Raw genomic sequence first — 6,004 nt, 5'->3', positions numbered from 1 at the left:
TCAACAATACCAGGAAACTCTTGCCTTTGATCATGATGAAGAACGTTCTACCGGATACAAAATAAAAACAGTGTTTTTATGTTTGTGTATGTAGACTGTTCTTGCATCAAAAGTAATTGCTTTCGTAACATAAAAGCGCAGAAGTTACGTGATCAACGGATTCTTATTACTTAAAAATGCAATTTATATTCTATAAGGGTATAAAATACCAACGGCCTTGCCGCAGTGGTAACACCGGTTCCCGTCGGATCACCGAAGTAAAGCGCTGTCGGGTTGGGCTAGCACTTGGATGGGTGACCATTCAGTCTGCCGAGCGCTGTTGGCAAGCGGGGTGCACTCAGCCTCTGTGAGGCAAACTGAGGAGCTACTTGATCGAGAAATAGCGGCCCCGGTCTCGTAAACTGACATACGGCCGGGAGAGGTATCTGCTGACGACATGACCCTCCATATCCGCATCGAGTGACGCCTGTGGGCTGACGATGACACGGCGGCCGGTCGGTGCCGTTGGGCCTTCCAAGGCCTGATCGGACGGAGTGTTTTTTGGTAAGGGTATAAAATACACAATGGACTAACTCTGATGTGCGGTTCTAATTATGTACAAAACAAACAAACAACAGCAAAAAGAGAAATCGTCGGTTCCGATTTTCTCTCTAGCAAATTCATTTACGTTTGTTTCCCTACAAATACTACCGGTTATCCTTCGATTTAGTACGTCATTTATGTAGCGTACCAGAACTAACGAACCGTAGTTTTGGAGGAGCGCAACTCTAATCGTATGTGATAAGGTTCTCCGACTGACGAACAGTACTCACGTACTAGTCCTTCGTGGATGGACTACAATTCCTGAAATTGCTTCCAAAGAATCTCAGTCTGGTTCTGCCGTTCCTATTGTTAGTTTAATGTGGTCGTTCCACTTTAAATCGATCTGTACCCATATGTATATTCCCAAATATTTAATGGATATGAGTGTTTCCAGTGATTGTTCGGATATCATATAATTATACCGTAATGGGGATTTCCATTATTTACGTGCAGTTCGCTAGATTTTATTTATGATGTGGGTCAAAGGCAGGGATGCAGAAGATAGCCCCGACAGCGCATTATGATTTCTACGAGCCTTATTTCTGAAGCCGATCCAGACAGTATGAGAATTCTGGAAAAGCATACTTAGAGCTATAAACAGGAGCACAACGTACTAATGAACGGAATTAATGCACTGACTTTCACATCGAATACAGTTACATGAAACTACTGAGTAAGCTGTACCTAAAACACATAGATCTATATTTTTATCTCCTATTAGTTGCTGTCAGACGAAGATTTCCGAAAATCAGTAGCATGGACAATAATTTTTTTGTATAATGCATATTTACAACACGTTTAATCTATATACCGCTGCTCGTGAGGCATCCTGTGTAACCCGCTCTTTCACAGAATGCTGGGACATAGACATCCTGGACCATCTGCCAACGCCGCACATGCGTATAGTACACGCAGAATTGTAAACTGATGCTTCGCACAGCGTCCGTTTTGATACTGATTTTTCCTTTTATCGGGTGACCGAGAGGAATGTGGATTGTTCACTTCTAGTTACACACATCCTTTGTACCGGTGCTGTTGTTCTTCACTGTAGCGTTTACTTTTATTTGACGTTGAATTCACAGACTATTGGTTCTCCCTTTGCGATGAGGTACTGAGAGGCCGAAAACCCGTATCAACGTCACACTACCACCTTCATGCAAGGTGCCGGCAGACGGAGTGGTTGGCGCGTATCAGTTGACATGTCTAGACTTCCAGTTGTCAACTACGCCGTGACACATGCTGCGACCTCCTCACGACGAATGTAGGCGCTGTGCAATAACAGAATATCTCAACATTTCCAGGAATATAGATGTTGGCTCAAATGGTTCAAATGGCTCCTAGCACTATGGGACTTAACATCTGAGGTCATCAGTCCCCTAGAACATAGAACTACTTAAACCTAACTAGCCTAAGGACATCACACACATCCGTGCCCGAGGCAGGATTCGAACCTGCGACCGTAGCAGTCCCGCGGTTCCGGACTGGGGCGCCTAGAACCACTTGGCCACCACGTCCGGCTATAGATGTTGTACCTATTGATTTTCCAGACGAATGAAATGTCGCTTTACTACTCGTAACGAAATACAGTATTGGTATTGATAACTGCAAATGTTGTCAAAGATTTTTAACAAGTTCAGAACTAAACTTAAAGCAGTTTGCTGGCTGTATATCCCAACTTTCGTAAAAGATAAATGCGTCTTCTGCCGAGAAATTGTTCTTAACTCAGAATGAATTTCAAGAAATTGCAGGACGTGAAATAACTATTCTCAAAATGAACATCGTTCAGATGTACGCTTTCTGTTACCATTAAACGAAAAAGTGTACAGTTTTCCATGCCAGTCAAGGCATAGAATCATCTGGGAATGGCACTAGATGGAGTAATCACATAGGCTCATCGTAATGTAGGTGTTAAGACTTAGGTTCATTATTAGGATACTGGGAAAACATCTTCAAAGAAGATTAGCTACAAAGCACTCGTTCGACCCCTCCTGGAATTGTGTCGTACCCATATAAAATAGGATTAACAGGGGATACTGAGCATATACAAATAAGGACAGCACGGAATTTCCACAGGTTTGTTGGTCCCTCGGGGAGCGTCACAGAAATGCTGAAAAACGTAAACTAGCGGACACTTGAGGATACACGCCTACTAACAAAGTTTGAATAACCAGCCTTAAGTGAAGAATCTAGGAATATATTGTGCCCCCTACGTACCGCGAAGACAATTAGACCAACTGCAGCTCGCACAGAGGCGTTTACGCAGTCATTCTACCCGCGCTACATACGTGACTGGAACGGGAAGCAGCTGTCAAAATTGGTTTGTGTAGTACAGATGTGGATGTATTTCAGCACACATTAGCTACGACAGGCCTATAATGCCGCCATGCTCGATAATAGCGTACGCATATAATCAAATGCCACCATCGAAACTTCATAGTTCCGTCACTGAAAGGTAATGAGGTCAGGATTCAACGTCGAGTAGGCGGTGCGGCCACTGGAGACGAAGTAGGAATTCTACTGGATGCAGGAAGGCATCTGTCGTAGATATTTTGAAGGAGCCATTCCTCCATTCAATACAGACACGACGAAGACCATCACTTCAGGAAATGCAGACGGATGTCTGCATGTTGCTGCTCTGATAACGACTTCGCTATACAAAAAATGCGTTCTTTTGGCTCGGTTGAGATGAATTCGGGAATTTCTGAGTAGCAATGACAGGCTTTGGAGAGCCTGTGTGGGCAGAAGCGGCCGCGGCTGCCGGCTCCCAATTAAGATAACGATCTGTGGGCTACGCCGCGCTGCTGTGTGTAGCTGCTGCGAGCGGCGCCTTAATTGCGAGACCAATTAAAACAATAGCCGCAGCTATTCCTCAGCGGCTAACGAAGCGCCGGCCAGCCCAGTGACCGCCTCTTCGGCAACACCAGCTCCAACGGCGAGGAGGGACCGTCAGCCAACAAACTGTAGAAACCGACAGCGCAACTCACCGCACCACTGTCAGCGTAAAGGGGCCTAGACAGCTGAACAATCCACTTATCGCTTCCACATTTGGTTAGGTTGAACGCTACAGGGAGAAACATTTTGTTTCCCCACAAATCATGTCATTTGTCACCTCTACGAGCAATCAACTCACGTATTGTTTTCGTTCTGATATACACTACTGACCATTAAAATTGCTGCACCACGAAGATGACTTGCTACAGACACGATTTAACCGACAGGAAGAACATGCTGTGATATGCAAATGGTTAGCTTTTCAGACCATTCACACAAGGTTGGCGCCGGTGGAGACACCTACAAAGGGATGACATGACGAAAGTATCCAACCGATTTCTCATACACAAACAGCAGTTGACCGGCGTTGCCTAGTGAAACGTTGTTGTCATGCCTCATGCAAGGAGGAGAAATGCGTACCATCACGTTTAAGACTTTGATAAAGGTCGGATTGTAGCCTATCGCGATTGCGGTTAATCGTATCGCCACATTGATGCTCGCGATTCTCGAGATCGAATGACTGTTAGCGGAATGTGGAACCGGTGGGTTCAGGAGGGTAATACGGAACGCCGTGCTGGCTCCCAACGGCCTCGTATCACTAGCAGTCGAGATGACAGCCATCTTATCCGCAGATCGTGCAGCCACGTGTCGATCCCTGAGTCAACAGATGGGGACGATTGCAAGACAACAACCATCTGCACGAACAGTTCGACAACGTTTACAGCAGCATGGACTATCAGCTCTGAGACCGTGGCTGCGGTTACCCTTGACGCTGCAAAACAGACAGGAGCGCCTGCGATAGTGTACTCACCGACGAACCTGGGTGCACAAATGGCAAAACGTCATTTTTTTCGGATGAATCTAGGTTCTGTTTACAGCATCATGATGGTCGCACCCGTTATTGGCGACATCGCGGTGAACGCACATTGAAAGTGTGTATTTGTCATCGCCATACTGGCATATCATCCGGCGTGATGGTATGGGGTGCCATTGGTTACACGTCTCGGTCACCTCTTGATCGCACTGACGGCACTCTGAACAGTGAACGTTACATTTCAGATGCGTTACAACCCGTAGTTCTACCCTTCATTCGATCCCTGCGAAACCCTACATTTCAGCAGGATAATGCACGACCGCATGTTGCAGGTCCTGTACGGGCCTTTCTGGATAGAGAAAAGGTACGACTGCTGCCCTGGCCAGCACATTCTACAGACCTCTCACCAATTGAAAACGTCTGGTCAATGGTGGCCGAGGAAATGGCTCGTCATAATACGCCAGCCACTACTCTTGATGAACTGTGGTATCGTGTTGAAGCTGCATGGGCAGCTGAACCTGTACATGCCATCCAAGCTCTGTTTGACTTAATGCCCAGGCGTGTCAAGGCCGTTATTACGGCCAGAGGTGGTTGTTCTGGGAACTGATTTCTCAGGATCTATGCACCCAAATGCGTGAAAATTTAATCACATGTCAGTTCTAGTATAATATATATTTGTCCAATGAATAGCCGTTTATCAACTGCTTTTTTTCTTGGTGTAGCAATTTTAATGGCCAGTAGTGTATTAGGACCGATCAAAAAGTTTCTGTCTGAAGCCGCTGCTGCATCCTATACGCGACGTAGCCCGACTCCGATGCGGACATATAAACACCAACATGTAGGCAAGGGATTCGGCTCTTTCCGAAGTGAGCGCGGTAAATGCAGAAACTTGAAGTATGGCGATGTTACTACCAAATAGGATCAACGCGTTGTCATTCTTTTCTTGGCTGCCGAAGGATTAAACCTTCAAACGGGAACTTTTCGATCACCCCTTATACTGAGTATCTTAATACTGACGAAAAACCAAAAATTTAGAGAGGTAGCCGGTTTTAATTCTCAGTTGGAAATCAAAGTAGGTAATTAATATTTTGTTTGGGGGGTTGGGTTGTTTGGGGGTAGAGACCAAACAGCGAGGTCATCGGTCTCATCGGATTAGAGAAGGACGGAGAAGGAAGTCGGTCGTGCCCTTTCGAAGGAACCATCCCGGCATTTGCCTGGGGCGATTTAGGGAAACCTAAATCAGGATGGCCGGACGCGGAATTAAACCGTCGTCCTCCTGAAGGCGAGTCCAGTGTGCTAGCCACTGCGCCACCTCGCTGGGTAATTTTTTGATTGTTTGCCGTTATATTTCCGTAGTCCTGACACTGAAATCCTCACGCCACATTACCATATGCACGCAGCTAGAGAAACCAAAACAAAATGGTGCAGTACACTGATGAGATTAGCGTACCACACATGCTAAGTTGCTACAAGTGCACGGCAACAATGCACCATACGAAGAACGAACTGAAAGACCATATCTCTGTAGAAAGCCGGAAACCGCAAGGGAAGTGCAGGTCCTGGTGTTCTAAATCCGGCTGCGCTGTCGGTGCTTTAGTAATGCCATTTATCGCAGGA

The 6,004-nt window shown here is 46.1% G+C and overlaps 1 pseudogene; it reads left to right on the top strand.

The window, feature by feature from the left end:
* The first annotated feature begins 207 nt into the window (after positions 1-207).
* On the top strand, positions 208-325 carry LOC126417906 (5S ribosomal RNA; annotated as a pseudogene).
* Positions 326-6,004: the final 5,679 nt, after the last annotated feature.

The sequence above is a fragment of the Schistocerca serialis genome, chromosome 8, assembly GCF_023864345.2.
Source record: "Schistocerca serialis cubense isolate TAMUIC-IGC-003099 chromosome 8, iqSchSeri2.2, whole genome shotgun sequence".
Taxonomy (NCBI): domain Eukaryota; kingdom Metazoa; phylum Arthropoda; class Insecta; order Orthoptera; family Acrididae; genus Schistocerca; species Schistocerca serialis.
Note: the sequence above shows the minus strand (reverse complement) of the source record. Positions and strands in the feature narration are given on the sequence as shown.